The following is a 17,415-nucleotide window of genomic DNA, read 5'->3' on the forward strand; positions in this document are numbered from 1 at the left end:
CCAAGCATCAGGAAAATAGCTGGATAGCTCTGTTTCTCATTTCTCTCCCATACATAGGACCTTAAAAAACCAGCAACAAGGCATAAGGGGGCTCATTGTCTTAGATTTGACTGGATTCCCATCTCATTCCGCAGTTTTCTTGTGCAGTTATGAAATTTATGTCCAATATATAAATTTGCTGCATGAAAGGCGACTGGTGGGTTCATACCCTGTTTGCCCCAGCTGAGATGCAAATTGCAAAATTTCACCTCTGTCGATGGAACTTATGGTATGGGACAATTCTCAGCATAATATTTTATTATTATTATTTACAGCTGAGGAAGAGAAAATCCTTTCATCCTCTTTTACAGTTGGGGGGGAACCTTTTTTGTAAGGGCAGGTGGTAGTAGTTAAGATAGGTCCCAAAATCTTTCTTGCCGTAACAATTTCCAAAACTATGGGCCTAGTGATCTCTTTGTTTGGAACCAAACCTATACATTTTTGTTGCAAGAGTATGAACCTTTTCCCATATTCTGAAGTCACTTTTCTTGATGGGGGCAACTACAGAGTTAATATATTTAAACCACAATAATTCAGAGCTCCTCTTCGGGAGATCTTTCTAGATCCCCCATAGTTTTTGGCACTATATGAACTATGAGCAGCTATGAGGGTATAATTTTTTTAATTATAAATTATTATTTTTATATTGGACATCACACAGTGACACCGAGGCTTTTTCCTTAATGGTTACTGGCAATTGTAGTCTCCATTACAGTGTCAGAGGAAATGAAATGGTCCCTCTAAACATGCCTGGCTTTGCATTTTCAGAGTGTCTATCTCCAAGCTGTGCAGTTTGCTGGGCACAGAAGGTTGCCTTAAACCTCCCAGTGCTTTGCTTCAAAAGGCACAAATCAGAACTGTGTTTGGTGGTTGCAAAGAAGATTAAACAAGAAATAAAAAATGGCTCATGCTCTTTTCTGGCATGCAATACTCAGCAACAGTCCAGCAGATATTTAAGCTCCCTCAGAAAAAACCAGTTCCCACCCCAGCTAAGGCAGACAGGTAAATATTTAGCAGGTGTCTGTGATGAACAAAGTCCATGATATAAATGACATCAAAGGTGACAGCCAGGAGCAAGAGGAAGTGAATATAAAGAGATAAGAAAATGAAATTAGAGTGGATCAATACAGACTTGGTTTCTATGGGGTTATTTGATACATCTGTACATTTTAGATATTTTATTTTCATTAAACTCCTCACATTGGTATCACACCGCCTTATTTTCCAAGCCCTACTCATGATTTATACAGTTCAAAGAATTAATATGATATTTTTTGTAACCTATCAAAGAATCGAATCACTAAATGGTTCCAACAGTCAGGACTTTTTCCCTTTCCACCGTTAATCCCAGACATCATCTCTTTACATTGAAATGCATATTTTTTGAAGGAAAGAACCTGGATCTGGGTATCTCTCTGTTTCTTCTTCTAAAGGGGCTCCGTAGCCTTTAGCTACCCATTACTGTTCTAATAACAGAATGGCACAAACCTTATTGCTTTAGGGTATGGCAGCACATTTTATAAAATAGCAGTTGCTCATCCAGCTTAAAGAGACAACCTGGCAAATCATGGGTGGGTACTGCAGGAAGCGTCGAGAAGCAGAATCATGTAGGTTTAAAAGTGGATGTTAGACTGGAACCACACTCTCAGCTTCTGAGCAGAGCAGTGAGTGATTGGTGCATCCAAATTTCTAAAGATTTTCATTCTTGTTAAATAACCCTCTCTACAAGAGATTGTGGAAACAATTATTAATAGTCGATGCAGTGGTAAAAAAATCTGAATGTGATCAGAATGTTAAACAAAGACACTGCAGATCTTTAACACATACATTTTTAATGTAATTAATTGTGTTGCCAATTTCACATTTAGTCAGATCAAATTCAATTTTTGAGCAAAAATATGTAAGGTAACACTTTTTGAAATACAGATCCAACTCAAATAAAACTCAAACTCACAAGTAAATGAAGTCTGATTACTTCCCAACTGTCTGAAGATTTCATTGCTTCTCATCAGCTCAGTAAACACTTATACCATAAAAACACATTAGCCCCCCTTTAGATTGTGAAACCAAAAATATTATTTTCCCAGAAAACAAACACAATTATCCCCCCTATGCCACTGGAAGTAAATGGTACATGGGCTGCTGAAGATGGTTAATGTCCACTGTAAGTGTTCCTATAAATATCAGGAATTGAAACACCACTCTATAAATATATTTCATGACAGTTTAAAAAAGAAAATCTTTTGGAGCAAATTGCTCATCAAGAAAACCCTTAAAGTTTATTTAAAGATAAAAGATACTCATTCTGTAGTCATTCAAGAAATCGAAACTAGACTTGTATAACCAGTTTTCAGACCCCTAGTACTCCCCAATGACACACACAATAAATATAACTCTGAATTTACTGTATGTAGAGGAAAAAAAAATTTCTTGGATGAAAACAAGAGGATAATACTCAAAGGGAGAATGAATATAAGATCATGTATTTTTACATCCTGTCTGTGATATGAAAGGATGACCTTGAAAAAGAGTGAGGATGGAAACTTGAATGCTTTGTCAGAGCTGCCCTGAATTCCACTGAAATCAGCTCCAATGCAAATGGGATGAGCTAATGCACAGCAGTGCTAAGACCGGGAGAGGACCAGGCTGAAGACCCTGGAAAAGCTGTTACAAGGAAGGTGACATTAGGGAAGAGCAGGGCAGTATTTACAGGGAGGTCATTTACAATTTCCAAGCATTTTGTGTTCAGCTGCAAAGGACAGATTTGGGACAACGTCATCTGTACATATGGAAGATGTAGGTGCTGTTGAAACCAGGACAGTGCTGGGTGGGAGGTCTGCACCCCAAAATATTACACCCTCCCATGGGGTCTTCCAAAGAAGCAAAACACAGGTTTACCAATTGTTTCTGAGACCTGTGAGGAGATTTGACCTACTGCAGAGGCTCTGCACTATCGAGAAGACCACGTAGCTCTTATCAAAGCCCAGAGAGCCAGTGTGGGTGAACCAAGCACCACACACGCAGTTTGTCATTTCTCTCTACAGGCTGAGAAATCCTTCCCGTAGGATTGGAGTAGGATGTATACCAAAGCAGAAAAGTATAAATATTTTAGTCAAAACCTTACAGTGAAGTGGAAGTGGGAAGATCTGCATAAAGATCAGCAAACAGACTTTATTGCCTAATAGTTCTGTTAAAAAAGAGTTGTTCAGGAAAAGCTCTTCATAATATCTGGAAAGTGTTGTGTTTATATTAAATGTTTTGTTCACTGAGAAATCATATGGTGCTCTTCTCTCAGAGGCTGACTGGCAGCTGTTGTTACCCACCTACATGCAGTATTTGGCACAACACAGCTCTGAAGTTTGACTCTGCAACATTTTGCAGGTTGCCCAGAGAAGCTGTGGCTGCCCCATCCCTGGAAGTGTTCAAGGCCATGTTGGAAAGGGCTTGGAGCAACCTGGGATAGCGGAAGGTGTCCCTGCCCACAGCATGGAGCTTGGAATGAGATGATCTTTAAGGTCCCTTCCAACCCAAACCATTTGATGATTTTTGCTGTGTTTCTGCAGAGATGTAAACTGAGGCACAAGAAACAGGGCAGGTTTTAAAGGGCACCCGAGGTCATCTGATATATACTGGGCTAAATGCACACCAGTAACCTGAGCAAGTACTGAGTTCAAACCATACAAGTCAAGACTACACTTAGAAATCATCTCTTAATTCTGCAGGATCATGACCCTTCATGATTTGGAAGCTTTAGGTCTCCACCAAGAACAATTTTTGTTCTGAAAAGGAAAGCATATGGATTCTAGCTAAGCAATCTGTCAGGGCGCTGGGGAAGATGCAAAAAAAGGCAGCAACACATTCCCGCAATCGTGTTACCGTTCTTCCTTTTCCCATCTCACACTTTGGGGAGAGGATAAAGCCCGCCTACGGCACACAAGGCACATGAGGATAAGGGCGAAGCTGGAGAAGGGATATGTATGGTGTGCTAATAAGAATGCAGATCAAATGCAAGAAGAGAAGCCCCAGGATGCAGAACAGGGGATTCTTCCAGTTTGGAAAGAGGTGAGTTCTAACCCTGAGTCCTAATCCTGAGGTCTTGGTTTTAGGCATCAGAGCCAGCAGTCAACATTTCAACAAGGAGGGTTAAAAGGTCCTGTCTTCTCCAGGACAGGTGAACATGATGCCTTTGATTCCCTGGGATGTACAGAAGCAGAAACTTCTGTTACTTGTGCTCATTTTTCTTAAAGCAAAAAAAACCCCAATAGGTTAAGCTGATATTTCTGATTTGGGTAAAACATTCAACCTTTCACTAAACAGAGTCCCACAACTGACACAAGCATTGATCTTACTGGAAGGGATATATTTGTAAACAGAAAAAAGTACATGTTGAAGAGAAATGAGTTATTTTGGATGATGACTTGAAAAGTTATGAGTTTTTTTCCAGGAACATCCATTGGGCATAACTGGATAATGCCAAGGGTGCGGATGTGTGTGACAAATTGCAATAATGTTGATAACTAGGAAGTTCTACCTTGAAATATTTCCATAACCACGAGTTTTCCTTTGCCCCAGGGGCAAATCTGACTTGCCAGAACAAACAACTCACCTGATTTTTTGACCACTCTTTCCTGGCTCTGCCTACACACAGGCACTGCACCACTGACTGAGCAACAAAAGAAAATCGGGGTAGAGAAGGTTCCAAAATTTGTTGTTGAACAACACCCCTCAACCAGACCACCAATAAAGCTTTTCTAATTGTAGGGTCCACAATTGCAGACATGTTCTCTGCTCCTAGACATGCATCAGTAATGTGGCAAGACAGCCACTAATTGTCAGTATAAAGCAGAACTAAAGAAAAGTTCACAAAAGGATAAGAAGGATTTTCCACTCGAAGCAGGGGAGAACAGATGAAGAGGAACTTTAAATTAGCTTTAAAAGGAAGGTCGTATCAGGAGGAATATAATTACTTTGTCGGAGCTTCACCAAGACTTGGGAGTCAATGCCTCTACTTTTTCAGAATGGTGCAGTGGGATTTTTAATGACCACAAATGGCCAGGATATTGATTTCACATTCCAGGTGAAAAATGGAACCTCCAAAGACACATTGTTGTCTCTGCTCTTCCTAAAATCACATTGGGGACTGCGTCTGCCTTGACTTGGAAGAATTAATAGTGTGTATTGAAATACCGTTGTGAGACACAAGATATTTCACTGGTCTTAAATTGGATAGTTTCTCAGATTTGTTAGCGTGAAGCAACATAAACTGGCTACATTTGGATAAAATATAGGGTTTAAATTCTGGATTCAGTTTTGCTGTGATTAATTTGATAGATTTCAGAGAAGGTTTTGTTTTCTCCATATCACATGCTTTTTACATATCTTTTTGGTAGAATTGTTCCCTATGCCAACTAGAGATGAAAATGGTCAAAACCAATTTCATCTTTCAAAACCCTTAAACTATTGAAAACTATCAAGCCTTCAAACTGATACTTCTGTAAGTATTCTTTCACACAGTAAGTAGCAAATAAATACAATGCCATTTTAAAGCTTCACACCGAGCTTAGCTACCTAACAAGGATCACACATTTGCAGCAGAAATTCTGCATAAACAGTCTCTGAATGTGCTATTTAAGTACAAGCTAAATAGTCTTTTTTTAGGAAGTGATGTAACAAGTTCATATGTAAAAATCTATTTCTATGCAATGTGACATTCTGGAAGATTAGCTGACTGAGATAAAGGACATGAGCAAACATGCTTGTTGTTTTCTCCCACAATTATTTTTAAAAGCCACATTTTTCAGTATTCTAAATTTGCTACTTCTGAATTTTTAATTCCTCCCTAGGTATGAGGAAGGAAATCTCTATGTATTCAGTGATTTACCTGCCACCAAAACTGTTCAAGTCCAGTGTACATCCTGTGTACAAATAATACCCCAAATAAAAGCTGCCTTCATCATTGTGACTAGTTCATATTTTATAAAAAATTAAGTTTTTATTTAACCTTCACCCCAACGTCTCTGAAGACAGCAATATTATGACTTGCAAGTCAAAGCATAATTCAGGCCAAATTCTCACTCCTTGCAATTTAACTACAACTCCCAGCTCAGATTTTGGCCCCTAGTCTAACTATCCACCAGACATCGGATGAAACTTCTCTTTCATACATCTTTTGCTCTGGTATTAAAGAACAAGATAGAAATTATGGAAGAAACACAGCAGTGTCGATTTTAGCGACTGGTAATGGGGGCATGGATGGGATGCAATTCCAGGGTCATCAGGGAGAAATGCCAGGGCATGGAGAAGAAATGAAGGAAGATCCCATTCTGGTGCTTTGCTCCAAGGTCAGACCCTGCCTTCATGGATGTGGCTGTTGCCATGTTTTCTCAGGCAAGTGTTGCATTTTGAAAGCTAACAGCTTGGAAATGAAGAAAAAAAGCATATGGGTACAGGATTTGGCTCTCTAGGACACAGCAAGCAGCAGGAAGAACATGGGGGAGAATCCACCATGGTACCAACTGCAACACCCTCACCCTGTTAGTACAGGAAGAGAAAGAAGTGGTGCACAGGCAACTGCCTCAGGGAGCTCAGTAGGAGGCAAATACCCTCTGTCTCTCTCCAAAATGAGAAGAAAGATCATCCAAAACAGAGCAGATGTTCCTCCCCATGTGCTCATTGAACCTGCTGTAATCTCCCAGGGTAGAAAATCTTACACATTTGGTATTTGACTGACCTGTAGCTCATGCTACAGTGCCACTGGTGCAGTGTTACTTTGCCACCACCTCTTCTCCCTGTGCCAAGGAAAGGAGGGGAATCATACCCAAAGTCTCAGTGGCAACTTCGGGTCAAATTTAGTTGAACAAATATAGAACTGCGGGAGAATTCTGGGCCACGTGCTAATTCTCCAGAAGAATTATGGAGTCATAAAACAGTTTGGGCTGGAAGATCATCCCATGGGCAGGGAACCTTCTACTAGACCGGTTTGCTCAAAGCCCTATCCAGCCTGGCCTTGAAGACTTCCAGAGATGGGGCAGCCACAGCTTCTCTGGGCAACCTGTGCCAGGGCCTCACCACCCTCACAATGAAGATTTTCTTCCTAATACCTGATATAAGTCTACCCTCCTCAGTTTAAATCTGTTACCCCTTCTATCACAACACTCCCCAATAAAGAGTCCCTCCTCTTTCTTTTAAATCTTCTCGGGTACTGGAAGGTGCTATAGGTGCATGGAGCCTTCTTTTCTCCAGGCTGAGCAACTCCAAGAAGTCATACATTCACAAGGTTGCATGAGATATATGCAAAAAGACACAGAAATTATTCAAGTTCTATAGATGGTGATAGCCTAGATTATTTCCTTAGTTTCTGACATGTTGTACAGGGCTTCAGTTAGTATCTTCTGATATTCAAAACTTTATCTGACTTGTGTAGGGTGAGAGGCCCAGTTATGTGTACAATTTACACAAGTGTCTTTGTGGTGAGCCATTGATTGGGTCAAACGTTGATGTCTTCAGTGAGGAATGCTAAAAAGAAAAAACCACCCTAACAACTGTTTTCTGTTGAATGCCCACACCTCACTCTTCCTGCCCACATTTCCCTCACAAATCTCACAATGCCAACAGTTCAAAACTCTGGTGTTCCCTGGTGGTAGATGCTTTCACTAGTATACACAAACTTCAAGCCACTCAAAAAGTTTGGAGGCTTTATTTAAAATTATTTCAGAGAAGTAACTCTTGATTCTTTGCCAAGAAATGCCAAGCTTGGAAATGGCATCTCATCCCAGTCCCAAAATACTTTACTGAAGCTAAACAACTTGGATACTTCAGCTATTATGTATTCAAATAGTTACTATTTTCTTAGCCGATGCAGACTGGGCTGAGACAGCCATTTGGGGATCTCTGAAGTTTTGTGAAGCTCAGGTACTTCTAGAACAAAGTGAGATGCTAAGTATAAGTACTTTGGGAGAACTAATATAAGTTAGGAAGGGGATGGTCTTGTTTGCCCAGTTCAGTATGCAGAAATACAGGCATTGGCAACTACCAGGGAAAAAACCCACTAGTAAAACCAAACCAACTAAAAAAACCTCAAACCAACAAAAACACCCCCCAAAACAACAACCCCCCTGAGAATTCCACAAATCTCCAGGCTTTGGGTGAGCGCAGGCTCTTCCCACTTTCAGTTTTGAGAGCAGTGCACTCTCGCTGTATTTTTCCACTCAGAAGGAGCAAATTCCAGAAATTCCACAAGGTCAACTCCTGCTGAAGTTCCACACTGTAGGAGGGATGCTGAGCATGGCCACACACTGTACCATGGGCAGATGCAAACTCCTCTGCCTACACTGCCAGCTATGGAAACAGAAACCAGCTCTGAAAAATGCTGCTGCTACCTTAACCCTGACTCTGGAGAAGCATTCAATGGCTTTGGAAAAGCCCCTGCTCTTCTACAGCAGAGTTTTTATCGGATGGATACAGGAACTACTGAAAACAGCTTGTCTACCTGGAACACGAGTATAGCCAACATTTCCTTTACACATCTGTCCATATTGTCTTTTCATCCCCCTGCTGGAATAGTTACTTCCTTTTTCTGGTTGTTAGTCAAGGTAAGTTTACTTCTTAGCTCCTTTCTGTCCTGACATGTCCTCCTCATAATCTAAAATACAACGATACCAGGTTGAAATATGAAACAGGAAAAATGTAGAAAGGACTCTGAACAAGCCTGCCAGCCAGGAGTCTGTGTCCCATTAGCTGCAGTTCAAAACAGTCCTCATATTATTTCCATAAATACTGCGGTATCTTCTGGAGTATCGCAGCACAAACTGCAACAGATGTTGGATGCTATTATTTCTTCATTCTTGCTCATTTGTTTTTCATCTGTTATTTTTTTGCCCTCTTTTTTTTCCCTCTCGCCACCTGTCCTCCCACAAATCAGAAATGTTAAAAACAACACAGTCAAGTTCTATTCTTATTGGTCCATCTACCACTGTCCAAAATTAATGGGACAGAAGAAGAAGAGAGATTAAGATCTAACTCCCTGTCTTATTTCTGACCTTAAAAGGATGGGTTGAGTTTATTTTTGACAACCCTAACCAGAGAGAATAAATCTGCTGAGCTGTCCACCTCAGGAAATTGAAGTACACAAGTACCATTGCTCTTTAACAAGTTCATAAATGTTACTGAACAATACATCGATGGTGTTGTGAAATTACGATATAAAGTGTTTTACAGTGTAAGTTACCAGTGATATAAATCTACAAGCAAGCCCTTTTCTCCCCAGCCACATCCAAACCCAAAGATGTTCAGATAGTACTTTAATGGCAAAAACTATTAGGCTGCAATATGTAGCAGGTTCATCTATTAATCATCAGACCATTTATGTTCTGTAATTCTACCAGAGTTAAATAACATGGACTACTAAGTACCTGAATCGGCTATTAGCAACCATTCCTGCTCATTAAAACTCACTTATTTAGACTTTAGCAATGGTAAATGTAACCAGCCCCGGAGGAGTGTCACAGTGCTTGGAAATGGCACATTAAGCTTCATTTACCCAGCTACACTTGAAGGCAGAGGGGGAAGGGAAAAATACAGTGACAGTCCATAACAAAGCTCAGAAGCTTTTTGAAGCTGCATTAAGAAAATGACAAATCTTACAAAGAGAGCCATAAAGCTTCCTCAAGTACAACAGTTCGGCAAGGAGCTATTTATCATAGTTTGTTGAAAAGACTCCTACATTTGATACTATTGGACTGTGAGAGATGATTATTAAATGTAATTACAGAAATAGCACAGAAATAATAGTTTATTGCAGAGCATAAGCAACACTGTATTAACAAAGAGGAGTGGGGAACATGTTCAGCATTTGCAATGGTATCATTAACTTTTCTGGGAACACATACACAAATGTATACACATTTGATTCCATGTTGGCTTCTGCTAACCAGAATTATCCTTCAAGAATTTCTGATCTGGGTCAATGCATCTGTCTATACTTGGAGTGAGAAAACAGGAGCCAAAGTGGATTGCTATTTGGGTGTCAGCTTTTATTCCTTTCCTGCTTAACACAGATTTATTAAAAAACAATCACATCCTGCTGTCAAGAAATACTGCTCACATTTGCTTATTAACAGCCCTGTAATAGATACATTTTTTGCTACAGTGCTGCCATTTGAAGTGAATGATTTATTTAGAACATTCCAGTTATCATGAGATTCTCCACGCAGTAAAACAACAAGTTTTGATTTCTTATTGCTACCTGCAGGAATAAGTTTAATTTCTATTATACCTACACCTCACCATGTTTGCTTGTGTACCCAGCCATCAATTTCACCTTTTCTTTTTGCCGAGTGATTCCACCCAATTTCTTTTCACTCTTGAACATATCTGCCACTCACTTCTTGTGCACTATTGTCCCTCTTGGTGAAACCCCTTTTTTTAAAACCATACGGTCCTTTCAGAGAGCCTTCTCTACTGATTTGGGGTAGGCATCCACACTTTTCCCAAACTACAAAGACAAAAAATCATAGAAGCACAGCTTCTTACAACTGAGGCTATAGTTTGTGCCAACAAGCAGGGCAAAAAACCAACCCTATCTCAGCAGTTCAAAAGATCCCTTCTGGTCCACCAGGTTCTAGGCTAAATTAACTCTGCTGCTGGCCCAAGACTGAAACATTTTGAAAAACTCTGTTTTGGAAAGAAGACATTCAGTGACAGATGGGCTTTATTTATTTTTGGGTAAAAGGAACAGCTTAAAACAAGTTGGGAACATGGGAGAGCATCCTGGCACATCAAGACAAAGGCTGAAAACATCTGACGTACTAAAGAGATGCAGAAATTACCATCACAAGACCGTGCACACGTTCAATGGTAACGTGGTGCACACTGAGCCCTGCTCTTTCAGTAATGACCTGTTTTGGAGCAGGAAATGCAGCCAGTAGTTTTGAAGCTCAGCAGCCTCCTTTAAGCATCTGTACTCCCTCTTTAGTTCACTGTGTAATGACAGCTTAATGTATTACAGGCAACGCTGCACTCAAAACCAGGAGCTGCGTGCACTCAGCTGAAAGAAAAAAGTGAGGCTGTGAATCAGGTGCAAGAGAAGAAATCAAACTCTACCTTTAGGTATTCACATTTCTGGATTTTGTTCAAAGCAGCATTTTCACATTGTCTAAAGACTCATGGGTTACATTTTCGAGGAGTTTGAATCTAAAAAAAACTTGTGGATAGATTTCTAACTAAGATTTCCAACCATGCTGAAGAATCCTCGGGAATTCGGTACTGATTATATTGAGATGCTAAAGAAAAAAATCTGGCTAGCCATCTATCTGCATCAGGAGACAGACAGGGGCATTCGGGAAAATCTCCCCTGGTCACACCACATCACTGGTGTAAAAGAAAACAAGTTTTCCTTTTGAAGGTTTTTGACTTGTTTGTAACAGACAAATCATTGCAGCAGCACTTTCCAACTGACAATTATCTTGCCAGAATAGCTGTAAAAATAAAACAAAATCAACATGGATGGAATTTGAAGTAGGAGACCTAAATGATATGTAACTATATTCATAAAACTGCACCTCTGCTCAAAGTTGCTCTGCACACTACACATATGCCAGGATCTCTTAATCTGCTGCTGATGTGCTGCATATTGCGGTCATGTGCAATTACAGTTAGCTATAATTAAGAACAATTACTACTTTTATTTCTACACTTGTTCTTTAAAAAGCACAGTTGTAATAAAACTCCCCCCCCCTTTTTTTTTAAGGTGAATATAATTATACATCCCTATAAAATCTCAAATAATTAGTTTCTTCTGGAAAAAAATTTCATTTTAACTGTCAGATCTGCCATCTATAGTCAATAGAACACATTGTAAAAAAAATTCTATTATTAACCTTTTTTCACCCTGTAAATCTGCAAAAGAACTTGAAGAAATTGAGGAATTCATTGCTTGAACGTTGAAAGACCAAATCCAGCTAACATCCCTTCCCCAGCAATACCTTCTTAATCATTCTGAAAAATTATTATTGTTATTGTGCTAGCTAACTATAACAATAATAAATTAAAGCTAGATATAAAAGGTATTTGGCATCTCTCTATATTTTATAGGCTACTTTCCAGTCCTATTCTCATAAAAGAATCTCTCTACTGTATCTTTGTTTAGAATCTTCCCATGATTACTAACCATGCAGACTGCAGGGAAAAGTAATTAAGTTTAATAGAAGCCACCCTCATTTTTGAAGCTGCCCTCAATTTAAGCCATAGAAGGAGAGTAATTAAATTTCATGCATGCCACAGCTTTTAAATGAAGATATGGCATGTAAAATTCTCTCACTCTGTAACGTGTCTTTTCTGAAAACTGCAAAATAAGTGTTGTGATGCAAAAAGATAACAAACTACAACCACCCAGTCATGTTAAGCTTTCCTTTTCTACTGGCCATCTCTTCCAAAGGGGGAAGGCCTTTTTGTAGATTAAGAACAACGTAATCTAAATCACTGGAATTGGGAAGCCTGCAGTGGCTTGTCCATCCTTTGCCCACGTTATCTGCTTTGATTAACTTTAGGTGAAAGTCTTGCAGCAGGGCCCACCTTTTACACGTTTTTAACAGATGTAACAGGTTTCCAGCTGCAGCAGAGACTTCTGGCGCAGGCATCGTTTACCAAGAAGTTTCTCCTGCAAAGTAGCTGCAGTAGAAGCAGGGACTAATGACCGTAACTTCCAGACACAGCCACAGATCTCCCATGTACGACTTCAGTATTAAGTCACCAGAGGAAAAAAATGAGATTAGAAAAGGCTCTGTTATTTTCCCAAACAATAGTCTTACTACTTTTACATAAAAATTCAAATTACAAACCAGGACTAATGAAAATATTTCACCCTTGCAAAGAGGAACTTACTGAATGGGGAGCTCTGACACCGAGAGTCATTTCCCTTCCCCAGCCCTGCAGGCTCTCTCTATATAAACAAATGTTTCCTTGCAGAGAATCACAGAAGTTTTGTCAACTGCTTTAATATAAATAGGGAATTTGAAGGCTTGAATTACTGTGAAAAAGGGAATATAGATGCCTGAAAGTCTTTGTTCAGAAGGTTAGACTGAGATCCTACATTTATAATTAGTTCACAAAAGGGCTCCCAAACTTCTTCCACGCAGCCTCCTCTCCTGAACACACTACTACCAGGCTTGAACAAAACTTCTCTGCTGAAAATGAGATCAGATCTGAAAAAACAAAACTTGAGACAGATTTTCGAAGGTCTTTGGGTCCAAAGACTCCCCCAAAAGATGAGGCAGTGGGAAAAAGGAGAAAGAAAGAAAAAGGAGGGGAAGTAAAAGTAGAGAGAATAAATAGATCCTCTGTTTCGGTTTTAAAACCCACCACAAATCTGCCATGTACTTTCTCAAGAGAGGGGTTGAATACTCTATTTTAGCAGTGCAGAGAACTGACACCTGATGCACACCCAGCATTGCAGGAACCTGTCTGTACACAGGTCAGACTCACTCGCATTTCCTCTGCAATCATTTCTTTACCAGATTATCAAAAATGAACTCCCATAATAGTAAACAAGAGGCAACCAGGGTTTCATGTCTGTCTCCCTGACAAAGCCCATGATCCCATATCCATTAATCCACAGACTGTTCAATAAGCAGATCTGCACTTCAAATCTTGAAGCCATTGCTGCTATAAATTGCAAGCAATTTGAGGAAAAGAGACTGAATTTGTAGCTATTTTTAGTTTGAAAGAAAGAAGATATTTGTTTATCCATACCATGACTAAAAAAAACTTGGATTTTTTTGGTTTTAAAGTAACAAAATAGTGACAAAATTGCTGTTTAAATTATAATTTTTACTCAATTATATATTAAAGTGATCTTACCAGATGCTGGAACTAAAGCGATATGATTTTGCTATATTTATATCTAAGCTACAAAACATTTCAACATTTACAAAGAGAAGAAAGTTCTCTGCTAATGCCAGGAGAAGAATAAACTCAAATGCCATTGCACATGATGGCTCTTAATAGCTGGCATGAGGAGAGGAGAAATGTCTCTATAACAACAGCATCGAGGAAACGCATGTTGCAAATATCACATCACAACAAGAAAATTTTAATAAATGGTTTGTGGAGAGTGCTAACATGAGGATATAACATCCACATGCTCTCAAATGCTCAGGATGGATGTAAACCAAGTCAAGCAGTGGTCTATTTCCTCCTCTCCCCTAATCTGAAATGCCTCTTCCCATCCAAACCACCTGCTGTTCATGCCTTCTGCTTTTCTCACACATTTCCCGATCAATACTTAGGCCCTTCTGCTGCTGGCTACCAAAAAGACAACTCCCACTCTCCTCTAATATGCCCTCAGGAGCTTCGGCAGAAATGTAGGTTGTGGACTGGCTGGCCAGAACATTAGGGAGAAAAAATTAAACCAAACAAAATCAAATCTTCAGGAGCCTCTCTCCTCAATTCCCACCCACAGTGACTGCTAGGCTTAAAATACAACACCCATTCCTCATCTCATCCTCTCTTTGAAGGCTCTGGGTATCATGGGGTCCTGCTGCAATTGGCAAGTGCTCCAAATGTTGGTGGGATGCAGCTCAGCCTGTGATGCCAGAGCAGCAAGGCTACCCCAGGGCACCGGCATGCACCACTCAACTGGTTAAAAATTGAAACAGAGCAAACGGGAAATTTTCTAACAAATGCTTTGAGATTATGGAGCACACGTTACAGCTGTAACCACCCACAGTTCCCTCCCACAGAACAGAAACACTGACAGCAAAAACCATTCACTGCAGAAGCTGAAAAATAACAAAAAATGCAGCAGTAAGGATGAAATTGAAGGCTGTAGGTATTTTCTGCAAGAACTTCTGCAAAGAAAGAGAGGAAGTTTGCAAGACACAACAGAAGAGAAAGCACAGTCTTGGTTTGCAAGTTCATGAGATGAGCCAGGACTGGTGCGCAGACCTGCACTAGTTATGGTGTTCATCACCCATTTCTCGCTCAAAAAGGAAATTATATGTTACTGTAAAATGCTACAATAGTGGGTGGGAACAGAAGGACAGCCTCTTCTTTTTGTTATTAAAAATAACTAAACTAGACAAAACCTCAGATAACCTTAGTTAAAAAATTTTTCAGGTCTCTGAGGACAACAGAGCAAAGAGCAGGGATTCAATGTGCCATTCAGCAGGGAGAAGGGCTGAGCCTTCTGAAATGCTCTTGAAAAAGGAAAAATAAAAGATAAAAAAAAGCAAAAGTACATGCTTTCCACCATGGAACTAATTTTTTGTGTTCACTACTTGCAGCGATCATTCAGCTCTATGGATCAAAAAAATCCTACTTCTACCAATGTGCATGGTCAATCAGCAGGATATTCTGTTTCAAATATGAGATCTAAAGTTGTTTCTTTGATTTTTTTTCAGAAGTGTGACATAATTTTCCCCTTCTCCCAGTGCCAACCATGTTCAGGTAAATGTTACAGCTTCTGCAAGTGCAAATTAAAGACAATTATAACCTGGCTAACCTACTCCGTCGTTAAAATGCCTGGCAGAGCTCATTTGCCCGTGGAGTGGAGATTTGCTGCTATGATATTCACTTGTGCAGGGAAATGCTCGTCTTTAGATGCTGTGGACATGCTGATTGCTCTGGTCGAAGAAGGCAAAAATGGAAGTACTTTATTTGCCCCTGTGGGAAGGAGCACTGCAGTGTAAGAATTTATTGTCATGTTAGGCACTAATACCATTTGAGGAAATAGCTTCCATCTGTTCCAAAAATAGCACCACAACGCATGTGTATTTAGGAAAATTAAAGATCTATCTTTCTGGTATCAAGTGCTTGAAGTGACCATACCACCTGCATGAGGGAAAAAATAGGACCAGTGAGTTAAGGGTCTTAATAGACACACCTCAGGGGCTACTTCCAACCAATATTAGGGGCTCCTTATGCATGGGATCCAACTTAAGTCATTGCACCTCCATGGCAGTGGAAACTGGGTGCAACTCACAGAGCTGTAAACAAATCAATGCCAAAGAAAAAAGTACTGAGAAGAAGGAAAAATAATAATCAGCAGAAGTCCTTTAAAAGCAGTCTCAAATGAAGAGAACGGGAACCTCCAGCCCAACCCTCCTGTCCACAGCAGACAGCTCAACAACAGCTTATTTCCAGATGGGGAGTCTGTATTAGTGAGAACTCCCTACAGTTGCTTTATATTATATATAAATTATAGTCTCTTTTTGCCAGAAGCAACTCTTTTTGTTGCATTTATGGACAGCACAGAGCACAGCTACAGCTTTGAGGTGATGCTGTAAGTGTTTCAACAAGGAAAAAAAAAAACCAGAACCAAACAAAGAATGTTTCAATAGGAGTAAAAATTTCGTTATTGAAGTTTTACCCTATTTAAAGTCTTTACTTGTTTAGGTTTAAAATTTTTTAGTAGGGACAAAAGGAGAGGGACATTTTCCCCCAGCTCAATTCTTCAGGAAGGAGGGGAATCAGAGCAGCTCTGCCATGCTGCTGAAAGGTGCAAAGCTTTCTTAGATATTATTAGTTTATGAAGCCATGGGCCAAGCTCCTCATATACAGAGGGTGTAGGAGGTGTGGAGTGCACTGGCCTATTTGAACAACTGGGCCATATCAGATGAATGAGTTGCAACCAGCTGAAATCCTTAATAAAGCCCTGATATCCAAGCATTCACTTATGTTTGTGCACCAGATTGCCATCAGTGAAATTCGAGCCAGAAGACAAATCCCACAAACAAAACCCCCACTCCTTTCTCATTGAAACATGACCTTTTCATTTCACAAAATGTGTGTCAACTTAAATCTTGTCAGCCCGACCCCAATCTGTCCTATTCCCCTATTCTGTGGAGCTCTTTGCAGAAGCCATTCCCACCCCAGGCTATGATCTTGTCAGATCTCACAAGTGAAACGGGGCCAGGTCTTTCCAGGACTGCAGGAGACACCTCTGGGGGAACCCCAGATGCCTCAGGAAGTTCTTGGTGGTGACACTACACGTAATATCGCCTTGAGTTCACACCAAATCCATGCCCACAGCAATGCTAAGGCCATAAGGCTTCTAAAACCCTTAAATTTTAAATAGGGAGGACTAGAAATTAAAATCACTTTTATAAACTCCAGAGACATGCCCCCATATGCATGACAGCTACTGAAGTTCTCAGCTCATACTCTGATACTATCAACATACATGAGATTTTGCCATCTTTCTTAAAAAAAAAAGAAAGAAAAACCCCAAACACATGATAAACACCCCCAGAACCCAGCAAGTTGAGTGTTGTTCTTGCTTTTTCCCTACCAGTGCTGAGGTTTATCTCCATACTTCCACGTCTTTTCCTGACAGAAGTCTCCCTGGCCCTTCTTTGTTTTACTTCCAATAATGAAGAAGAA

At 40.0% G+C, this 17,415-nt stretch overlaps 1 protein-coding gene across 3 annotated transcripts in view; it reads right to left on the bottom strand.

Moving 5' to 3' along the window:
• The window catches only part of CELF2 (CUGBP Elav-like family member 2), a 550,002-nt gene that overhangs the window by 311,277 nt on the left and 221,310 nt on the right, over nucleotides 1–17,415 (bottom strand). The window lies entirely within an intron of this gene.

Source organism: Corvus moneduloides, chromosome 4, assembly GCF_009650955.1.
Source record: "Corvus moneduloides isolate bCorMon1 chromosome 4, bCorMon1.pri, whole genome shotgun sequence".
Classification (NCBI taxonomy): domain Eukaryota; kingdom Metazoa; phylum Chordata; class Aves; order Passeriformes; family Corvidae; genus Corvus; species Corvus moneduloides.